At 41.9% G+C, this 24,419-nt stretch overlaps 1 long non-coding RNA gene across 1 annotated transcript in view; it reads right to left on the bottom strand.

Moving 5' to 3' along the window:
- Window positions 1–6,528, bottom strand: part of LOC138975056 (uncharacterized) — a 61,876-nt gene extending 55,348 nt beyond the window's left edge. Inside the window, exon 1 of the long non-coding RNA XR_011458482.1 lies at window positions 5,854–6,528. This is a non-coding gene — a long non-coding RNA (uncharacterized lncRNA). The remainder of the gene's footprint in view (window positions 1–5,853) is intronic.
- Between the last annotated feature and the right edge of the window lie 17,891 nt (window positions 6,529–24,419).

Raw genomic sequence — 24,419 nt, 5'->3', positions numbered from 1 at the left:
GTCTTTTTGTGCCTATTACTGTTTGACGTTTCCTGCTCGCAATTGTTATGGAGGTGTTATGTTCGTGGTAGGTCGGAGTTTTCATTTAGGATGCCAGCTTTGAGCACGACAGCTTTGAGCGGTCGTCGCACTTGGATAGATTTGTCTCCCTTGTTTGCTTAATCGGCCTGCTTGTACTTGGGTTTTTCCGTCTGGTCAATTCTCAGACTTGTTGCTCTCCGTTGTTCTCGTTGTTTTGGTTTTCTTGTTTGTTTGTTCTCCTTTTTTCTACCTTGTTTGTCTATGTGCTTGAAGAAGACCCTAGTGTTGAAACGTTGCTGTCGGGAGATGGGAAAATATTAACCCTTAGCTAGCCAGGTGCGGCAGGGATTCCAACCCGCGACCTTCCGGTGTCTTATGTCCACCAGGCCAATGCGCCCGTCCATGGGATGTTTCTATTCCAGAGCACTTTTGTGATGGTAGACAATGAAGGATAATAACTATACAACAGCCTCTGTGCTTCATTACGGAACATATATACTCAGATCTATTACATATATGTATATATACATATATTAACTGTCTGATTTGTTACCTTTTTTTGTTAAAGTTATATCTTTGTTTCAAAGCCCTCTGGGCCCAAAACAATAAAATACTTGACTTGACTTGACTACTGTATTAGAGACTGTTCAGTGCACAGAGAAAGTGAACTCTACAGTCTCTGATTGTATGCATACCGTACGCTTTTGCCTGATGTTTCAACAATGATTCATAATTTTCTGTAGTTTTATTTGTTCGGACTTTCCGTACATACCCGTTTTGTTAAAACAATGTTCGCCATTTACCTCGCCGTCTTTACTTCGAAGGCGCACATTTATGTTTGTATTTCTCCTTCTGCGTACGTGGGCTGCGACTCCGACTTACACTCGCATAGGCACGTGTGGGCTTTGCCCTTAATGTATATGGTCAGTTTTGGGGATATATTTTTGTTTTCAGGAAAATCGCTTTAATTAATTATGTTTTATATAATCTGCCGCTCGCACGGCTAGATTTGTGTATAATTCTATGGTTTGCATTGTATACAATATGTGGCACGCATGGCTAGTAGTTACATAACTTATATCGTGTATATGCCGCCATCTGTCGAAGTTATATGATTTTGAGTCACCTCGAGGCATTGAAAAGGTTTTCATCCGATAGTGGCCATTCACTCGACAGAAATACACGGAAAAGTATTATCACTTCGAGGCATCCAGAAAGTTTCCATTTCATAGCTGTCATCCACGTTAACGGTACTGTCGAACCTGCCCCTACGGCCACCTCTCGGAAGCGGCCACCTACTCACAGCGACCACTCCCATGGACGACATTTTGTTCTACATAATTCACCGTTCCATTTTGGTATTGTTATCATATCGTCCTGTCACGTCACCCTCATCTAAATTCGGGCTGCTTTCTTCCTGGGGAAAGCGAGCTGCCATAAAGTAATGTACTTTCCTTTAAAACCAAAAAAATGGTTCCTGCATGCGTCCATTGATGTTTAGACTTTTTGCTTAGCGAACGCCTGTCTTTAACGACCACGTGTGGTCGCTCATACAGGTGGTCGTTGTAGGCAGGGTTGACTGTACAATTCTTTTTGTGTAACTCATCTTGTCAGCCATCACAGATCTGAAAAAAAAGAAAGAAAGAAAAAAAGAAAAAAAAAAAAGAAAGTAAGAAAGACATCCCGACACAAAAACGCACTGAGGCTGCTTGACTTTGTCCTGTGACGAATGGGAAGGATGCTCTCGGTTTGCGTAACAGCCTGGACAGATACGCGTGCGGCGAACACGATCGTGAAGCCATAATGATTTGTACATTTACGGCAGAAATACACGGAAGTGAAATAAGTAACACAATATCGCATTTAGAGAAATTGTATTAAGTAATGGCCATCTCACAAGTAATCATCTCTTTCATGATTGAAATACCCTGAGTGCTTAACTCTTCAGCTTAATTCCGTGATAAGAGCACGCCAATATATCACACAGACAATCAAGCTCTCAGCACTTTGTCACACCCAATGGAATCACCCAATGGATTTGTCTACTATCTCTCCATTGCTATATTGCCTCTTGCCGTCGGCATTAATTTTTACTATGACTGTTAGGAAAGTTTTCCATCCGATGTCATCGATATGGCCCTTTCAGCTGAATGAAAGCGTCTCCCCTGTCCGGTATCAGCCGGATTGTTGTGGTTTGACGAGTGACGTGGTAGTCGGGGAAGGCCGGATTGTTGTGGTTTGACGAGTGACGTGGTAGTCGGGGAAGGTCGGGTTGTTGTGGTTTGACGAGTGACGTGGTAGTCGGGGAAGGCCGGATTGTTGTGGTTTGACGAGTGACGTGGTAGTCGGGGAAGGTCGGGTTGTTGTGGTTTGACGAGTTATGTGGTAGTCGGGGAAGGTCGAGTTGTTGTGGTTTGACGAGTGACGTGGTAGTCGGGGAAGGTCGGGTTGGGTTCGAGAAGGGGTTGACGATTTGACAAGTCGGCAGAAACAGAGAATGTCTGCCATGATTTTAATTCACCAAGATCACCGAGACTGATCTTCAAGGCAAAAGGTTTCTTTGGCAAACAATTGGACTCACAATCTGACGCTCTGGCTTCCACATGGGATAAGGTCATCCCTCCACATGGGATAAGGTCATCCCTCCACATGGGATAAGGTCATCCCTCCACATGGGATAAGGTCATCCCTCCACATGGGATAAGGTCATCCCTCCACATGGGATAAGGTCATCCCTCCACATGCGATAAGGTCATCCCTCCACATGGGATAAGGTCATCCCTCCACATGGGATAAGGTCATCCCTCCACATGGACACAGACCAACATATCAACAGCCAAGCTGCAGAATAGGATTTCAAAACTGTCTTAAAAAGTCATAAAAACACTCCCCGTTGGGCACACATAGCAAAACGGTTATTTATTTTTGGTGTGTGGAGGGATGCTTTTAATAATAATAATAATAATAATAATAATAATAATAATAATAATAATAATAATTGTCAGTAAGTACTGGTGTCACATGACTGATGTGAACCAGTTCTTTGGCTAATGGCGATGCGCTAAAACTGTTAGCGCACTCTTGGAGTGCGCTAACTTTTCCACAGAGCGTATTCTTCCGCCCTTTGCCTAAGCGAGACTGTGCTCTCATCCTCAGAATTAATTAATGACATGTAGCTTATATTCTCCACAATACCAAATGACCATAAATTCCCTGCTTCTCAATTAAAGCAGAAGTGGTTTTTTTCTGACAGATTGCATGTGCCTGTGCCAGTGCCAGTGATCTAAAAAATAGAAGTCGCTGTGTTTCATCTAATTTTCGCCGACTTGCATAGATTCTTCTCATATGCCGTGTTAGTGGCATGTAGCTTATCATCCACATTACCAAATGATGAGTTAGTATACAATTCCCAGCGGCTAACAGAAAACACAAGTGTTATTCCGATAACGTACCAGCTAGACCAGTTTGGAAGACTGACTCGATCGACTCTGTAGCAGACTACACAGAAATACGACTACATCAGTTCAGTAAATGAATGGTTTTCGAATTATTATTTCAAGGCAAGAACAATCGTAATCGAAAACGTGTAAGGTTCAGAACGTTCTTACCATATATAAGACTTATTACCAGCGTGCAGACTCAGTGCAGACTGCAGTGGTTCGATTGCTCAGGTAGCCTAGCACTAGCAGACGACATTAACCCCGCTCAGCAAATTAACATGTTGGGCAAATGTGAACGAAAAAAACGATGGGGATATAATACGTGTAGGGTTCAGAGCATTCTTATCGTTCATATTTAGTATCAGACTCCCCGATGAGTGAAGATACAACACGAGAAATATGCCACATTTGTTTTGAAAATGTGCGAACCGTCGAGTCCTTCGAGTCAATTCAAGGGGAGTCACTCCGCACAGTCAATCCGTCGAAGCTCGACTGGAGGTTTTGAATCGCAAATCCTTTCTCCGAGTTCAAATGAGGTCTCTCTGAAAGATCATCACTGTTCAGATTAACGCTACACTGGAATTTACCAACAGAAATTAAAATGCGTGTGACGAAAGCACGACACACTTGAGACACCCCACACAAAAGTAGATCTTTACTGTACACGACCTGACCACACAGTTATGCCTATTCAAATGCGCGTTGCAAAATGTGCGTTTGGAATCTTCTTTTTTCTATGGCGGAACTGACAATATCGTTATTGAAACAATCCCAGTGCACTAAGGGATTTATAGAGCAAATCTCGAAAATAATTATTGAACTCAGCGCTATGCGCTTCGTTCAATAATGAATTTTCTCGATTTGCTCTATAAATCCCTTAGTGCACTGGGATGTCTCAATAACTTAAATAATAATAACAATAATAATAATAATGCGGCTGTATTTACTGTGCAAACAACTCTAAATATGGCAAAAGTGTCACGTGATAATCAACCGTTTGGTTTCGGCGTTCGCTGAAGCAGACTGTTGTGATGCAACCATATATTACGGTCTCCTTCCGGCAACAGTCCCAACATTTCGATTTATTTTGACCTTAGAACGATGTCTTTATCATAACTGTGAAGAACAGAACGGAGATCACTGTCGAAGTCGGCCAATCTGCAATCATTTTCGTCTCGCGATCACTGATCTCAAATTTAGATCAGTGCTCGCGAAAAACATATGGGAGATAACTCTGTATTCCTAGTTTTGATAGATTCGCGTAGGAATGTCGCGTCCGGTCAGGGAGAGAATGAGCCAAACTCATTTTGACCTGAGTTCAGGCTGCGTCCGCGCGGCCTGCTTCTCGTCCCATCAAACCCAACAGATTAATGTTTCTTGACCTGGTGCTGGCTTATACGGTATTGTTAATGTTATACATCATATATCAACATTATCAATTCCATACTGATGGACAAAACACTTTGTAAAGCATATTCTTCGTCAAGATCAGTGTGCTCGTTGAACCTGACAGTCTCACACAGAAACTGTGGTCAATGTAGGACGAAAAAACCATCCCAACTCAATTAGAGAAATAACATGTTTATCACCACTGAATTGGCGTACATACATACACACAACTGGTCTCTCATAGAATCTGTGTCCAGATCGGGGCAGGGGGCGGGGGGAAGGACTCCATGTAAGAAGTAACAATGTCTGTCATGTTCGGTGTAAATCAGTAAAGACAACGTGTCTCACATATAATATAGATTGTGACCATATCAGGACGGAGAAAAAAACCAAACTCCATTCAAGAAGTAACATGTTTGACGTGTTCGGTGTACAGTGTATATATATACCGTGACAGTCACAACCAACGCATTTCAAAAACGATGTCCATTTCTGTCGAACTAAAATCCAAAGAACCCAGAAGTAAGTCACAGCGAACGTACGCGCTGAACGAAGCGTTTGTCCTTCGTCACTGTGCTTTGTAACACAGATACCATGACCATGCACTTTAGGAAACCCGAAAAAGAAGTTTGAGAGAGAGAGAGAGAGAGAGAGAGAGAGAGAGAGAGAGAGAGAGAGAGAGAGAGAGAGAGAGAGAGAGAGAGAGCTCCACAGAACACATGCGTAGTTTGTACTATGACTGGTCATTTCACGTACTCATCGAAATAAGCATTTGTCACGTTGTATACATATATAGACACTGTGACAGTCTCATACAACAACCACTACAGAACAAACACACACACACACACACACACACACACACACACACACACACACACACACACACACACACACACACACACACACTCAAACACTCTCCCCCCCAATACACACACACTGACAAAACTCGACGTAACAAAGTGAAAGCAATCCAACAGATCAAGATTACGTCAGTACTCACCGAGACAAATGACACCCGTGTCAGTCACAGCAGCCAGCTATAATCCTCTTCACACAACACTAGAGAAGCGTTGGACCTAATATCGCATTTCCATCTCAGCGCGGCTTACAACTACCGGTTTCCAATATCCCAAGTGCTTACAGCAACAGCCGATTTTAGTTCCACAAGTTTCATCCAGCTACTGACAACTACGAATTGGATTCCACCAGTATTTCATTATTGACGACTGCCCGGGTTTCCAATATATATATATCTAAGAACTTACGGCAACTGCCTATTTTAGTTCCACAAGTTTCATCCAGTTATACTGACAAAGTTCTACGAATTGGATTCCACCAGTCTTCCACAATTGACAACTAGCTGTCGGTTTGAAATATCCAAGTATTAACAGCAACTTCCGATTTTAGTTCCACAAGTTTCACCCAGCTACGAATTGGATTCCAGCAGTATTCCACTACTGACCATTGTGGTTAGGATTCCACCAGTCTTCCACTAGTACTGACAACAACCGATAGGATGTCACTGGTATTGCTCGACTTACAACTACCGATCTGAGTCCCAGTATCCCGCTACTGACAACCCAGTGTCGATTTTGTTCCAGCACTTTCACACATACACACACACTCACAATACTGTTGAGGCCATACAATGCCTAGGCCTAGCTGTAGGCACCACACACGCACGCGCTCTCACTCACAGAAAAGTCTGGATGAAGTGAACAGCTTGTCTGCCGCCTGACAAACCAAGGCACCGTTCTGGCACTGTACGCTTTGGGACCCAACGCGCCGGTTCTATAATGAATCTCTCTTCCTTTCAGTCTCTCCCTCCCCTCCTTCCCGCCTCTCTCTTTCTCTCCCTCTCTGTCTGTCTCGTTCTTTCGTTCTCTTGTCTTCATCATCTCCCATTGTATCTCTCTCTCTTCCACTCTCTCTCTCTCTCTCTCTCTCTCTCTCTCTCTCTCTCTCTCTCTCTTCCGCTCTCTCTCCTCTCTCTCTCTCTCTTTCTTCCACTCTCTCTCTCTCTCTCTCTCTCTCTCTCTCTCTCTCCCCCCTCTCTCTCTCTCAATCTTTCTTTATCTGACTTTCCGAGCCTGTCTCTTGCCCCCCCCCCCCCCCCCTCTCGCCGTCTTTCTCAGTGCCACCGTCTCCCCCCAGTCGTTTTTACTTTGCCCCCCTCCCCCGGCCACACCCACCCATCTCTCTCTCACTCCCCTCAGTTTTACATTTAGTCAAGTTTTGACTAACTGTTTTAACTAGAGGGGGGAATCGAGAAGAGGGTGTGGTGTATGTGTGTGTGTGTGTGTGTGTGTGTGTGTGTAGAGCGATTCAGAGAAAACTACTGGACCGATCTTCATGAAACTTGATATGAGAGATCCTGAGTATGCATAGGTATCTCCCGAATTTTTTTCATTTTTTTTTTATAAATGTCTTTGATGACGTCATATCCGGCTTTTTGTAAAAGTTGAGGCGGCACTGTCACGCTCTCATTTTTCAACCAAATTGGTTGAAATTTTGGTCAAGTAATCTTCGACAAAGCCCGGACTTTGGTATTGCATTTCAGCTTGAAGGCTTAAAAATTAATTAATGAGTTTGCTCATTAAATTTGTCATTAAAATCGATTTTTCGCAAACAGATTTAAAATTGATTGCATCGTATTCTTCATCACATTCTGAATCTAAAAATATATACATATGTCATGTTTACTCTTAAAATGTGATCACAATTAACGAAAATAGATTAATTAATCTTACGATTAAAATTTAAGACATCGATCCAAAACGGATTTCATCTTATTCTTTATCAGTTCCTGATTCCAAAAACATATATATATGATAGGTTGGATTCAAAACAAGCTCAGAAAGTTAACAAGAATACAGAAAAGCGCGCTTTCCTGCCTTAGCACAATACGCTACCGCGCTAATCTGGCGTGTCAATATCACTACGTTTTGCACGTGGGAGGTGAGCGATTTCCTTCACGCGGGGATTGACGTAGCTGTACTGTCTTGGTGAAAAAATACAGTGCGTTCAGTTTCATCCCGTGAGTTCGACAGCTTGACTAAATGTAGTAATTTCGCCTTACGCGACTTGTTGTTCTCTCTCTCAGGCTCTTACTCTGTCTCCCTCCCTTTCTCTCCCTCTCCCACTCTGCTTCTCTCTCTCTCTCTCTCTCTCTCTCTCTCTCTCTCTCTCTCTCTCTCCCCCCTCTCTCTCCCTCTCTCCCATCTCCCTCTCTCCCATCTCCCTCTCTCTCATCTCCCTCTCTCCCATCTCCCTCTCTCTCATCTCCCTCTCTCTCATCTCCCTCTCTCCCATCTCCCTCTCTCTCATCTCCCTCTCTCCCATCTCCCTCTCTCCCATCTCCCTCTCTCCCATCTCCCTCTCTCTCATCTCCCTCTCTCTCATCTCCCTCTCTCTCCGTGCCCTCCCCTCTTGTCGTTTTTCGTCTCGAGTCCTTGGGAGGCACAAAAGTGTGTGTGTGTGTGTGTGTGTGTGTGTGTGGGGGGGGGGGGGTGGTTAGGGGAAAAAAAGAGTGAGTAGGGGTTTGCTGCAAGGGCTTCTTGCTGTGCTGCTGCTGTGCAGTAACGGTGTCTGCGTCGTGTGCCGCAGTGGCTGCAGCAGTGTCAGCAGTTGGTGGTGGTGCTGCAGGGTATATATATATATAGTCACTGGTGTGTGTGTGTGTGTGTGTATATCATTATATGTGTGTGATTGTGTGTGTGTGTGTGTGTGTGTGTGTGTGTGTGTGTGTCTGTATGTGTGTGTGTGTGTGTATTTTTGAATGTATATATGTGTGTAGGTGTGCGTGCGCGTGTCTGTGCGTGTGCGTGTGTCTGTGTGTGCGCGCGGGCGCCACGGTCAGTGCGTGCGTAGGCGTGTGTGTGTGTGTGTGTGTGTGTGTGTGTGTGTGTGTGTATATCATTATATGTGTGTGATTGTGTGTGTGTGTGTGTGTGTGTGTGGTGTGTGTGTGTGTGTGTCAGTGTGAGTTCGTGCGTGCATATGCGCGTGTGAGTGAGCGTGTGCGTCTTTTTTTGCCAGTGTGCGTGCGTGTGTCTGTGCACGTGTGTACGTGCGTGTGTTTGTGCGGGCGTATTATATGTAGCTGTACCCGGCGGTGTTCGTTCGTGCGTGTGTTTTGTCAGTCAAGCGTCATGTTAACCCAACACTAACTTATCCGAGCCGCCGAACGGTTTTCACCGGAAGGATTGTGCCATTACGACACCTGCTGCCAGTGACCGCGTCAAGATGTCACTGAGATGTCACACACTGAGATGTCACTTCATTGATTTGTCAACAGCTGTAAATCCCAATGTCGATATGTATATGTTGTGAAGGGCGCACTCCCTCTCGTGAAAGCAGTTGGGCTCATCATGTAAGCCGGGTCTGGACAGGCTCTGACACGGGATAAGACCCTCCTCCACTTGGTCTCACACCAAGTATCAACAGCCTGGCTGCTCTCTGTGTAGAGTGGGAACTATTTTCATGAATTAAGAATAAAAAAAAACCAAGAATTGTAGGTCATTTGAACGTTTAATTATTCATAAAACAAAACGTTATTACCTCGCTGGCATCTTGCTAGCGAGATTCATCGCCGACTTTGAGATAAGTTCATTATCTGTACCATAAGTGTTTGTATGTCTGTCTACATAAAAGACCAGTGGGTCGACGTACTGTAAATGTAACGTTTTGCTTTGTGAATACTTAAACGTTCCAATAACCGACAACTCTTGTTTTCTTATTTTGAATTTTGGAAGGTTAGCAGTCTATCTAGGGGAAGGGCCCCTAATATGGACCACTTTTTGTTTCATGCTGATAACTAGCTTGTTTTCTTGTGAAGAAGTTTCATTTTGTGTTTGGTAGTCCTTCTCTCTTAGGTTAAATGTCAGGCCTAATTAGAGTGAAATAGCTTTGATAGATTTTCAGCAAAAATTAAATACAGAAAAAATCACAAATGGTCCATATTAGGCGCCCAGGCTCCTAATATGGACCAGTAAAGCGACCTTCACGAATCACCGTAAAAAGCCCCCTATTCTTCAAAATAACATGATACAACTTAGTGTACAAGTCAGACTAATTAAAAGATGCTTTAGATTTATCTGTTTCGGGTTGATGAGAGCATTATTTGAAGCACACCAGGAAACTAAAGAAGCTTATCAAAAACAGAGTGAAAATAAGTGAAATTATGAACTTCTACGAAAAGAAGACTATTTGTTTTTGTTTTTCTAAATCTTGAGGGCTAGTTATAGGTTATTTTCAGCAAGCTTCTTAATGAATTAATGAAAATAACCTTTAGCTTTTAATTTCTTCGATTTGTTGAAGGTGGTCCATATTAGGGGACTCACACATACTTTGAGATTTTGCTATTATTTTTTGTTTGCAGTAGAAACTCGGGGTCAAAACTGCTAAAATGTAACAAATACGGTCTTAGCTGTCATAAATAGCAATTTTTGTGTGATAACAGCTTTGGCTGTGGACAGAAACGAGTCCGTTTTAGGCGGCAAATTTAGAGTGGACGCTGCCAAAAGTGAAAAAACCAGAAAAAGCCTAACGGTTTTGAGGTTTGTGTTTCTGCAACTGTTTTGACATGTGCAAGTTATCCAGAGAGGGTGAATACAGCGAATGAAATTGTTTTTAGCGCTCTAGCGCCGTTAGTTTGTCAGAACAGGAGGTGGTCCATATTAGGAGCCGGTCCATATTAGGAGCCCGTCCATATTAGGAGCCCTTCCCCTATCTGGTTTTTTAATTTTGTTCATGAATTAATTGTTGAATGAGATACGACATGGACCTGGCAAACCGAGAGGTCTCTCGTTCAACTCCTCTTCCAAAGTAAATAATCTGACGTCACAAGCAAGACAAAGTTCGAAAAGACGTCACAAGGGGAATAATGGCGTCAGGTAAACGTTCTGTCACTGACTTCTTGTGTATGTCTCGATAAAGTGTGTCAAGAATGAAGTGGATCTCGATGACTTAGTCAAGTCAAGGCAAGGCAAGGCAATATTTATCTTAAAAAACCCCAGGGTTACATGATTTTGAAAAAAAAACAAAAAAAAACAATTGTGATAATGGGACACAGCACTTTGTAATTAAATACCAGTAAAAAATCAAACTGGATTAATAACTGAATTATTATAAGGACGTTTTTTTTAAAAATTTGATTGTGTTATGTCATAGCTGTGGAGCATGACGCGTACGGTCACCGCCACGCCGTGCAGGTATCAGTGTCGTATGTTTCAAAAAGCCACTGGCTGCATTTACCTAAACTGACTAATTCATAAAAAATAGTCGCTTGAAGCGGAATTACCGAAATACAGTTAGTCAATCATTCGAACTCACAGTTATGAAACTAAACACACTGCATTTTTTTTTCTCACCATGACAATAGTTTTGCCGATACCCCGCGGCCGAAAAAGGGTTGACACATTCACGTGAAAAACGTACAGACATGCGAGCTGAGGCCCGCAATAGCGCTAGTTATTAACAGCACAGCGCGCTTTTCTCTAATCTTTTTAACTTTTTGAGCTTGGTTTTAATCCAAACATAAAATATTTATATGTTTTTTTGAACCAAGAAAGGATGAAGAATAAGATGAAATCATTTTTGAATCGATTACAAAAATGTCAATTGTAACTAGAATTTTGCGATTTTTAATAACCAAACTCAATTAATGTTTAAGCTTCTCCCATAGTCCGGGCTTCATCGAAGAATACTTGACCAAAGTTTCAATCAATTTGATCAGAAAATGAAAGTGACAGTGCCGCCTCAGTAGTCACTAAAATCCGGATATGACGTCATCAAAGACATTTGTCAAAAAAAAGAAAACACTCTTCTGGGAATATCGAATTTGTATGTAAAGTTTGATGACGATCGGTCCGATAGTTTTCTTAAATTCGCTCTACACACACACACACACACACACACACACACGAAGACACACACACACACACACACACACACACACACACACACACACACACACACACACAATGAGGGTGTGACAGTGCCGCCTCAACTTTTACAAAAAGCCGGATATGACGTCATCAAAGACATTTATCGAAAAAATGAAAATAAAATCCGGGGATATCATTCCCAGGAACTCTACACACACACACGCACAGACAGACAGACAGACAGACAGACACACACACACACACACACACACACACACACACACACACATACACACACACCACGACCCTCGTCTCGATTCCCCCTCTATGTTAAAACATTTAGTCAAAACTTGACTAAATGTAAAAACCATAGTGCACAAAGGGCACCAATTTAGGCTGCTCAGTTCCTGTTATGTGACCCCTTGGAGAGCTGAAGGTATCCTGTGTCAAAGACTGGCCCAGATCTGAGACGGGGAACCGAACTGCTTTCACGAGACGAGGTGCGTCTCTAAATCTACCATCCTTCCCCCGAACAAGATTATGCTCACCCCAAATCTGTCTAGCATTTTCTCAATATGGAATGAGAGCATAATCCTATCCCTTGGACACCTAGAACATAATCCTATCCCTTGGACCCATAGAGCATAATCCTATCCCTTGGACACCTAGAACAAGTCGCGTAAGGCGAAATTACTACATTTAGTCAAGCTGTTGAACTCACGGAATAACAAGTCGCGTAAGGCGAAATTACTACATTTAGTCAAGCTGTTGAACTTACGGAATGAAACTGAACGCACTGAATATTTTCACCCAGACAATACAGCTTCGTCAATCCCCGCGACAAGGATATCGTTCACTTTTCACGTGCAAAACGAAGTGAAATTGATTAGCCAGTATAGCGCGGTAGCGTATTGCGCACTTTTCTGTATTCTTATTAACTTTCTGAGCTTGTTTTTAATACAGATATAACATATCTATACGTTTTTCAAATCAGGAAATGATAAAGAATAAGATGAAATCATTTTTGGACCGATTTCTAAAATGTTAATCGTAGTACCTAATCAACCTTTGATCGTTAATTGTTATCACATTTCTAGAGTAAACATAACATATGTATATATTTTTAGATTCAGAATTAGATGCGGAATACGATGCAATCAATTTTGAATCCGTTTGCAAAAATTTAATTTTCATGACAACTTTAATGAGCAAACTCATCAATTATTTGTTAAGCTTTCTTTCTTTCTTTCTTTCTTTATTTGGTGTTTAACGTAGTTTTCTACCACGAAGGTTATATTGCGAAGGGGGAAGGGGGGAGATGGGATAGAGCCACTTGTCAATTGTTTTTTGTTCACAAAAGCACAAATCAAAAATTTGCTCCAGGGGCTTGCAACGTAGTACAATATATTACCTTACTGGGAGAACGCAGGTTTCCAGTACAAAGGACTTAACATTTCTTACATACTGCTTGACTAAAATCTGTACAAAAATTGACTATATTCTATACAAGAAACACTTAACAAGGGTAAAATGAGAAACAGAATCCGTTAGTCGCCTCTTACGACATGCTGGGGAGCATCGGGTAAATTCTTCCTCGTCCCAACCAATACGGGACTCCCCCTAACCCGCGGGGGGCATTTGTTAAGCTTCCAATCTGAAATGCAATACCAAAGTCCGGGCTTCGTCGAAGATTACTTGACCACACATTTTAACCAATTTGGTTGAAAAATGTAAGCGTGACAGTGCTGCCTCCACTGTTACAAAAACCCGGATATGACGTCATCAAAGACATTTATAAAAAAAATAAAAAGATAAATATGTCTGGGGATATCATACTCAGGAACTCTCATGTGAAGTTTCATGAAGATCGGTCGAGTAGTTTTCTCTGAATCTCTATATTGGCTAAACTTGACTAAATGTAAAAAGCTGGTCAAGTGTGACTGGTCATTTATAATCTCCTTGCCTTCACAGCAGAAAAAAACAGACAAACCCTTTTACTTGAAAGGGAGAATTCGTTGTTCACAAATTCTTGAAAGACCCAAACATACTTCTGCATGCTTTTCTTTTCATATTAAGCTGTTTCGCAGCAATACACTCTGATGCTTTTCTCAACGCGTCAGGTCAGTCCAAACGCCCGCAGAACCTAGCACTGGAACTCACCGATTGGAATACGAACAGATTTGAAAAGCTCGTAGTCACACCTGTCTCGATAAATAAGCGTCGTACAGAACCAGCGCCCTTCCATTAAAACGTGTTTGAACACTAACACTGTTCTCCTGGTTAGTGACTTTCTTTTTTTAGAAATCTATACCCAGAAACTCTTCACAAATGCAGCGCTTCTGATAAGAAAGCTCTTTCCAATAATATGAATCAAGATTTACCTATAGTTTTAAACATGACATACTTGTGATGGTATCAACCTTCTCGATAACCATTCCAAGATTGCCTCAAAAATCCTGATCCTACAATTTTGAACTTACCTTAGAATGTTAAATAGTTGTTCTTATCTTTCATCGTAATTTTGAGGTTGTCCCCCGCTATTTATAAGCGGGTTTCATCGTTGTATTGTTGAATGATACGTACTGGTGTAGCTGGCTTCATAATTAGTTAGTTTGCTGCAGGGATTGGGCGAATGAGTTTGCGAGAGCTGGTGAATTCATTTTTTTATTTACTAGATATCATTTGGTTTACGATTTTTGTCACAAACATCTTGTTCTCTCTCCACCCCCCCAACCCCCCCCCCCCCCCCCCCCCGCCACCCCCAAGTTTTTTCTGTCATTTATCTGTACAAATAATACAAGAAAGCATCGATTGATGAGGAAACAGTTGCAAGTTTAGCATGAGATGCAAGGACAAGGTCTGCCATCAAAAAGTACTGCTGCGACAATCCACTCTATCGGGAAATCGACCACCATGTAAACACGATGAGGCCTCATCTGCTTGTTACTGATATGCCTCGTTAGACTTCATGCCGGCGCAGACTCACTGGCTCTATCTGATAAGACCTTTGCCGTACACCTTTTATTGTCCATTGTATGACCCTGCTTCAATAAGAGAACACTTGCACAAGACCGACTTGTAGAAAATCATCCCTGTCTGTTTGAAATGATAACGGTATCTTGTGATTAAAATATTGAGTTGTGTCAAAATCAGCATCTGGGTTAATAAAATTGTCAGTCATGAGACCAAGACATGTCTTTTTACATTTAGTCAAGTTTTGACTAAATGTTTTAACGTAGAGGGGGGAATCGAGACGAGCGTCGTGGTGTATGTGTGTGTGTGTGTGTGTGTGTCTGTCTGTCTGTCTGTCTGTCTCTGTGTGTGTGTAGAGCGATTCAGACTAAACTACTGGACCGATCTTTATGAAATTTGACATGAGAGTTCCTGGGTATGATATCCTCAGACGTTTTTTTCATTTTTTTGATAAATGTCTGATGACGTCATATCCGGCTTTTCGTGAAAGTTGAGGCGGCACTGTCACGCTCTCATTTTTCAACCAAATTGGTTGAAATTTTGGTCAAGTAATCTCCGACGAAGCGCGAACTTCCGTATTGCATTTCAGCTTGGTGGCTTAAAAATTAATTAATGACTTTGGTCATTAAAAATCTGAAAATTGTAAAAAAAATTTTTTTATTAAAACGATCCAAATTTACGTTCATCTTATTCTCCATCATTTTCTGATTCCAAAAACATATAAATATGTTATATTCGGATTAAAAACAAGCTCTGAAAATTAAAAATATAACAATTATGATCAAAATTAAATTTTCGAAATCAATTTAAAAACACTTTCATCTTATTCCTTGTCGGTTCCTGATTCCAAAAACATATAGATATGATATGTTTGGATTAAAAACACGCTCAGAAAGTTAAAACGAAGAGAGGTACAGAAAAGCGTGCTATCCTTCTCAGCGCAACTACTACCCCGCTCTTCTTGTCAATTTCACTGCCTTTGCCATGAGCGGTGGACTGACGATGCTACGAGTATTGCTGCGTTGCATTGCGTTCAGTTTCATTCTGTGAGTTCGACAGCTACTTGACTAAATGTTGTATTTTCGCCTTACGCGACTTGTCTGTACAGTTCAGTGAAAACTTTCATTCGCTCTTTTTACATTTAGTCAAGTTTTGACTAAATGTTTTAACATAGAGGGGGGAATCGAGACGAGGGTCGTGGTGTATGTGTGTGTGTGTGTGTGTGTGTGTGTGTGTGTGTGTGTGTGTGTGTGTGTCTGTGTGTGTGTGTAGAGCGATTCAGACTAAACTACTGGACCGATCTTTATGAAATTTTACATGAGAGTTCCTGGGAATGATATCCCCGGACGTGTTTTTCTTTTTTTCGATAAATACCTTTGATGACGTCATATCCGGCTTTTTGTAAAAGTTGAGGCGGCACTGTCACACCCTCATTTTTCAATTAAATTGATTCAAATTTTGGCAAAGCAATCTTCGACGAAGGCCGGGGTTTGGTATTGCAATTCAGCTTTGTGGCTTAAAAACTAATGAGTGAGTTTGGTCATTAAAAATTGGAAACTTGTAATTAAAATTATTTTTTTATTAAACGATCCAAAAACAATTTCATCTTATTCTTTGTCATTTTCTGATTCCAAAAACATATACATATGTTATATTTGGATTAAAAACAATCTCTGAAAATTAAAAATATAAAAATTATGATCAAAATTAAATTTCCGAAATCGATTTAAAAACTACTTCATCTTATTCCTTGTCGGTTCCTGATTCCAAAAACATATAGATATGATATGTTTGGATTAAAAACACGCTCAGAAAGTTAAAACGAAGAGAGGTACAGTAAAGCGTGCTATGAAGCACAGCGCAACCGCTGCCGCGCCAAACAGGCTCGTCACTTTCACTGCCTTTTGCACTAGCGCCGGACTACGTTCAGTTTCATTCTGTGAGTTCCACAGCTTGACTAAATGTAGTAATTTCGCCTTACGCGACTTGTTTTTTTTCAGGCAGCTTAAAGCCTGGCCAGGTTTGCTTGGAGGGGGGGGGGGGGGGGGTGTGTAAGCAAGGTAAACAGTTATATGTGTTCAGCTGTATTGCCCACTTTGTTCTATTACTCCGTCACGGCGGAGGGCTGACCGTGCACCCAAAAGCGGACTCAACCAAATGGGTATTTTTTGAAAGCTTGGGGCCTGCCGAACATAAAAATCGATGTTAACAAGAAATATTCAAGGGCGCACTTTCTCTTTTCAGTCAAAATTCAACTATACCCTGAAGAGTGATGCACGAGCATTTCAGACGCTTGCCTCTGAAAAAAGAAGTTCTCAGCCAAATTACGAACTCAAACTGGTACGTTTTACATATAAATGTGTTAGTTGGTATCTTTTGATTATCACAAAACAAATTGCGACTGCTTTGGCCGAGGATGCTGGTGACAGTATCATTATTATGAACCCTACCCTAAATCCAGGAAAGACGTCGTCCAAAATGTAGGTAAGTTTTGATTAAAAATAAATTCACACAAGACTAGTATTGTTGTTTGGCTTCAATGGATATATTTTCGTCAAGTATGATGTCTTTACATAATATCTGTAAAATATGAATGGATTTGAACCATATACTATGTCACTATGACCTTCCAATCTTCCTAACCCCCAGCCCAGTAAAGCGTGCGAGACGTTTCCTGAAAAAATGTCGCTTTGTGGTGCGAGTTCAGTGTGACATGATTAGTTTCCAGAACCCCATTTCTGACTTTCAAAGTTTATCTACATACATTTAGCAATGCACGAGCAAAATATGACAACTTAATGGTGCCTTTTGGTTTAATGCTATGGTAAAATTGCTAGTGATAGTGTTTACAGCTTGAAACAAAACATAACAGATGGGAATAGTCTTCCTCAATCTGGTTCAGAGCATAATGTATTTCTATTTTCAGAGGTAGCATTATTTCTGATAAGAGCTAGAGCCAATATAATGATGCTGAATATTTGAAAAATGAACTTTGTGACTCATCTGAGTAGCAGAAGAGCCTTCGTGATCGTCAGCGTAAGGCTGGCTGTCTTCAAGGCAATTCCTAGATGAACAACTTAACACTGCGTTCGATTATTCGCCCGTTTCTTAAGCTAGAGCTTTGAAACTTTACACGCGTCTAGGGCTACATGAACGCTTTACAATACATACAATATAGTTGACTCTCGCGTTATTTAAAGGTCACAACAAGGTCATTACCAGGCAAAAACGAGGGAAAACCGACGGAAAGTAACATTTTCTGCAACTGTTTGTTAGAAAAAGCTTTCAAATTCAATTATTTTTGGGGGATTAACGCATCTCTAGACATGACAATCATCCGATTATCAGACATCAATTGTGGAGGTCACGACAAGGTCATTACCAGGCAAAAACGAGGGAAAACCGAGGGAAAATACCATTTTCTGCAACTTGTGTGAAAGTAAAAGCTTTCAAACTCCATCTTCTTCTGGTATTGGTGCATCTCTAGGCATGACAATCATCTGATTAACAGTCCTCAATTTTCAAGGTCACAACCAGGTCATTACCAGATAGAACCGAGAGAAAACCGAGAAAAAATACCATTTTCTATAACTTTTTTGTAAGTAAGAGCTTATAAACTCCATCTTCTTCTGGGATTAGCGCTGATTTCAATGACCCTGAAGTCCGAGGAAAGTTTTCTTGGCCCATGCCTAGTTTGAAGGTCATGACAAGGTCAAGTTTACACGTTTTCTATTTGTGTTCGGCTATTTTCTAAGCTAAAGCTGTTGAGGCAGATTCATGACATCTTCCTTCGCCCACAGGGGCTCTAGGGGGGTGGGCGGGGCTGGATGTAATAGGGGTAGAAGAGAAGGGGAGAGAGAAGAAAAAGTCAATGTTAAGGTGTTCATCTACCGATAGGCTTGCGGTCTGCAAGCCTGACTCTGAGGATCACACCGGCTGTCCTGGCACTCAGACGAGTCATAAAGTTGATATATTTTCCGTCGTTTTACCCAGTAATGACCTTGTTGTGTGACCTTTAAATATTACGAGAGTCAACAATATTTGTTTCATGTCTTATAATGCCCTAGACGTGTGTAAAATCCCATCCTTGTCATGACCTTCAAACATTGCATGGGTCAAGAAAACTTTCCAAAGACTTCAGGGTCATTGAAATCAGCGCTAATCCTAGAAGAAGATGGAGTTTATAAGCTCTTACTTACAAAAAAGTTGCAGAAAGTGGTATTTTCCCTCGGTTTTTCCATCGGTTTTATCTGGTAATGACCTTGTTGTGACCTTGAAAATTGAGGACTGTTAATCAGATGATTGTCATGTCTAGAGATGCGCCAATACCAGAAGATGGAGTTTGAAAGCATTTACTTACACACAAGTTGCAGAAAATGGTATTTTCCCTCGGTTTTCCCCGGTAATGACCTTGTCATGACCTCCACAATTCATGACTGTTAATCAGATGATTGTCATGTCTAGAGATGCGCTAATCCCAGGAAACAATTGAATTTGAAAGTTCATTCTTACAAACAGTTGCAGAAAATGGTACTTTCCCTCGGTTTTTCTTCGGTTTTACCTGGTGATGACCTTGTTGTGTGACCTTTAAATATTACGAGAGTCAACAATATTTGCGTTATGTCTCATAAATCCCAAGACGTGTGTTAAGTTGTAATTAAGCTTTAGCTTCGAAAATAGCTGACGTCCAGAAAGTATTTTATTTGACCGTAAAAGATATTCCCAAATAGAAAACGTGTAAATTTGACCTTGTCATGACCTTCAAAGTGGGCATGGGTCAAGAAAACTTTCCTCGGACTTTAGGGTCATTGAAATCAGTGCTAATCCCAGAAGAAGATGGAGTTTATAAGCTCTTACTTACAAAAAAGTTATAGAAAATGGTATTTTCCCTCGGTTTTCTCTCGGTTCTATCTGGTAATGACCTTGTTGTGACCTTGAAAATTGAGGACTGTTAATCAGATGATTGTCATGCCTAGAGATGCGCCAATACCAGAAGAAGATGGAGTTTGAAAGCTTTTACTTACACACAAGTTGCAGAAAATGGTATTTTCCCTCGGGTTTCCCTCGTTTTTACCCAGTAATGACCTTGTCGTGACCTCCACAATTGATGTCTGATAATCGGATGATTGTCATGTCTAGAGATGCGTTAATCCCAGGAAACAATTGAATTTGAAATCTTTTTCTTGCAAACAGTTGCAGAAAATGTTACTTTCCGTCGGTTTTCCCTCGTTTTTGCCTGGTAATGACCTTGTTGTGACCTTTAAATAACGCGAGAGTCAACTATATTTTACGTATTGTAAAGCGTACATGTAGCCCTAGACGCGTGTAAAGTCTCAAAGCTCTAGCTTAAGAAACGGGCGAATAATCGAACGCAGTGTTAAGTTGTTCATCTAGGAATTGCCTTGAAGACAGCCAGCCTTACGATGACGATCACGAAGGCTCTCTTGCTACTCAGATGAGTCACAAAGTTCATTTTTCAAATATTCAGCATCATTATATTGGCTATAGCTCTTATCAGAAATAATGCTACCTCTGAAAATAGAAATACATTATGCTCTGAACCAGATTGAGGAAGACTATTCCCATCTGTTATGTTTTGTTTCAAGCTGTAAACACTATCACTAGCAATTTTACCATAGCATTAAACCAAAAGGCACCATTAAGTTGTCATATTTTGCTCGTGCATTGCTAAATGTATGTAGATAAACTTTGAAAGTCAGAAATGGGGTTCTGGAAACTAATCATGTCACACTGAACTCGCACCACAAAGCGACATTTTTTCAGGAAACGTCTCGCACGCTTTACTGGGCTGGGGTTAGGAAGATTGGAAGGTCATAGTGACATAGTATATGGTTCAAATCCATTCATATTTTACAGATATTATGTAAAGACATCATACTTGACGAAAATATATCCATTGAAGCCAAACAACAATACTAGTCTTGTGTGAATTTATTTTTAATCAAAACTTACCTACATTTTGGACGACGTCTTTCCTGGATTTAGGGTAGGGTTTATAATAATGATACTGTCACCAGCATCCTCGGCCAAAGCAGTCGCAAATTGTTTTGTGATAATCAAAAGATACCAACTAACACATTTATATGTAAAACGTACCAGTTTGAGTTCGTAATTTAGCTGAGAACTTCTTTTTTCAGAGGCAAGCGTCTGAAATGCTCGTGCATCACTCTTCAGGGTATAGTTGAATTTTGACTGAAAAGAAAAAGTGCGCCCTTGAATATTTCTTGTTAACATCGATTTTTATGTTCGGCAGGCCCCAAGCTTTCAAAAAATACCCATTTGGTTGAGTCCGCTTTTGGGTGCACGGTCAGCCCTCCGCCGTGACGGAGTATATGTGTTTCGGGTTTAAACTCGGAAGTAAATTATGTGTAAAACAAAAATTCCCTTTCACTACAAAATTATATTCCGTCCAATGCACACTTTTTTCTCCCCCCCTGCATACAAGATTCTTTTGAAGATTCAACAACCTTTCATATTTTCTAACTTTTTTTCTCCTTCAGAATGTATCATTCATTTCGGTGTTTTTTTAGCCCACGAGGCGATAACATATTAGTCAGTAGGCCTAATGCATGTATTGTCTTTTACACTGATTGTCAGTTCCAGCTATCATGGTGACGACTAAACCACGTTACAGTCTTTTCCCCTAAGAGCATAGGTGTGTACACCCTGTGATAGGCAATCTCTATTCAACTACTATTATCTCTCTAATTGGACAGCCATCAAACAGATATTAAATTGCCGGGAGGTTGGGGTGGAGATGGGGGGATAGTCTCAATCGGACATAATTCGAATTATATTTCTATGCAACTAAGATTATGTCTGGAAACGGGCACCAGGTTTATACGGTGTTAAACAGCCTTGACAAGAAAAACCTGCCTGTCCAATTAGTGTTGTTTGTCTGTCATTAAATCGCCGATGGAGATTAATGTGCAAGGTGTCAAAAGGCTATGATTGGAATTATCTTTCGATCCAATTTGTAGAGACGAAGGACAGTCGTAACCAGAAAAAACCCACTGTCTATTCAAACAAGCCGTTCTATCTCTCTGAACGTTCTTTTTTCTCTGAGGGGAGAGGCATCAAAACAGCAGTAATAAGGGGCAAGCAGGCCTGAGAGAGAGAGAGGCATCAAAACAGCAGTAAGAAGGGGCAAGCAGGCCTGAGAGAGAGGCATCAAAACAGCAGTAATAAGGGGCAAGCAGGCCTGAGAGAGAGAGAGGCATCAAAACAGCAGTAAGAAGGGGCAAGCAGGCCTGAGAGAGAGAGAGGCATCAAAACAGCAGTAAGAAGGGGCAAGCAGGCCTGAGAGAGAGACATCAAAACAGCAGTAAGAAGGGGCAAGCAGGCCTGAGAGAGAGACATCAAAACAGCAGTAAGAAGGGGCAAGCAGGCCTGAGAGTGAGGCATCAAAACAGCGGTAAGAAGGGGCAAGCAGGCCTGAGAGAGAGAGGCATCAAAACAGCAGTAAGAAGGGGCAAGCAGGCCTGAGAGAGAGGCATCAAAACAGCAGTAAGAAGGGGCAAGCAGGCCTGAGAGAGAGACATCAAAACAGCAGTAAGAAGGGGCAAGCAGGCCTGAGAGAGAGGCATCAAAACAGCAGTAAGAAGGGGCAAGCAGGCCTGAGAGTGCGAGTATTTTACTCGCCATGGCGAGTAGAAACATGTAACTGACGAGTGGAAATGTTTATCTACTCGCCAAATGCGAGTAAAGTTGCTGAAACAAATTGTTGGTTTGGCTAGAAAGTTGCTGAAACAAATTGTTGGTTTGGCTAGTGAAGTTTGCTCTCTGGCTAGTAACTTTTCAAAATCACAAGCCAAAGGCGAGTACACCATTTGTTGGATTTTCATGGCTGGCAAGGGGGCGGGGCGGGGTAGAGTAGAGGGGGGGGGGGGGGGGGTGCTTGGGGAGAGAAAATGGTAGACTGACGAAAGCTGAGGTTGAGAATCGATTCGGAGGAGTCAGAAATACAAAGATCAGTCTTAGCGCGAGAGGGAAGGACATGAAAAGAGACGTCCGCCAGAAATAGCCGCGTTTTTCATTGCATCTTACAATTGTTTTTTTAAAGGCACATTCCTTCTCGTGTAATCGATTCGGTTCACCATCTCTCATCTGGCTAGACTGTTACCCGGGGTAGACCACCCCTCCACTTGTAGATCTGGCTAGACTGTTACCCGGGGTAGACCACCCCTCCACTTGTAGATCTGGCTAGACTGTTACACGGGGTAGACCACCCCTCCACTTGTAGATCTGGCTAGACTGTTACACGGGGTAGACCACCCCTCCACTTGTACACATAGCGAACATCAACAGGCTGGGTGCTCCCTGTGTATGGATTGTAATCTGAAACACTTCAAGTGTCAGTCTGCACAATTATATCATCAACAAGTTCACACATACTCTGCCCAGCAAGCAGCCATACATACTCTGCCCAGGAAACAGCCATACATACTCTGCCCAGGAAACAGTCATACATACTCTGCCCAGGAAACAGCCATACATACTCTGCCCAGGAAACAGCCATACATACTCTGCCCAGGAAACAGTCATACATACTCTGCCCAGGTAACAGTCATACATACTCTGCCCAGGAAACAGTCATACATACTCTGCCCAGGTAACAGTCATACATACTCTGCCCAGGAAACAGCCATACATACTCTGCCCAGGAAACAGCCATACATACTCTGCCCAGGAAACAGCCATACATACTCTGTCCAGGTAACAGTCATACATACTCTGCCCAGGAAACAGTCATACATACTCTGCCCAGGTAACAGTCATACATACTCTGCCCAGGTAACAGTCATACATACTCTGCCCAGGTAACAGTCATACATACTCTGCCCAGGAAACAGTCATACATACTCTGTCCAGGTAACAGACATACATACTCTGCCCAGGTAACAGTCATACATACTCTGCCCAGGTAACAGTCATACATACTCTGCCCAGGTAACAGTCATACATACTCTGCCCAGCAAGCAGCCATACATACTCTGCCCAGGTAACAGTCATACATACTCTGCCCAGGAAACAGTCATACATACTCTGTCCAGGTAACAGACATACATACTCTGTCCAGGTAGCAGTCATACATACTCTGCCCAGGTAACAGTCATACATACTCTGCCCAGGTAACAGCCATACATACTCTGCCCAGGTAGCAGCCATACATACTCTGCCCAGGAAACAGTCATACATACTCTGCCCAGGAAACAGTCATACATACTCTGTCCAGGTAACAGACATACATACTCTGTCCAGGTAGCAGTCATACATACTCTGCCCAGGTAACAGTCATACATACTCTGCCCAGGTAACAGCCATACATACTCTGTCCAGGAAACAGTCATACATACTCTGCCCAGGAAGCAGCCATACATACTCTGCCCAGGAAACAGCCATACATACTCTGCCCAGGTAACAGCCATACATACTCTGCCCAGGTAGCAGCCATACATACTCTGCCCAGGTAGCAGTCATACATACTCTGCCCAGGTAGCAGCCATACATACTCTGCCCAGGTAACAGCCATACATACTCTGCCCAGGTAACAGTCATACATACTCTGCCCAGGAAACAGTCATACATACTCTGCCCAGGCAACAGTCATACATACTCTGCCCAGGTAACAGTCATACATACTCTGCCCAGGAAACAGCCATACATACTCTGCCCAGGTAACAGT

This window comes from Littorina saxatilis, linkage group LG9, assembly GCF_037325665.1.
Source record: "Littorina saxatilis isolate snail1 linkage group LG9, US_GU_Lsax_2.0, whole genome shotgun sequence".
Lineage (NCBI taxonomy): Eukaryota > Metazoa > Mollusca > Gastropoda > Littorinimorpha > Littorinidae > Littorina > Littorina saxatilis.
Note: the sequence above shows the minus strand (reverse complement) of the source record. Positions and strands in the feature narration are given on the sequence as shown.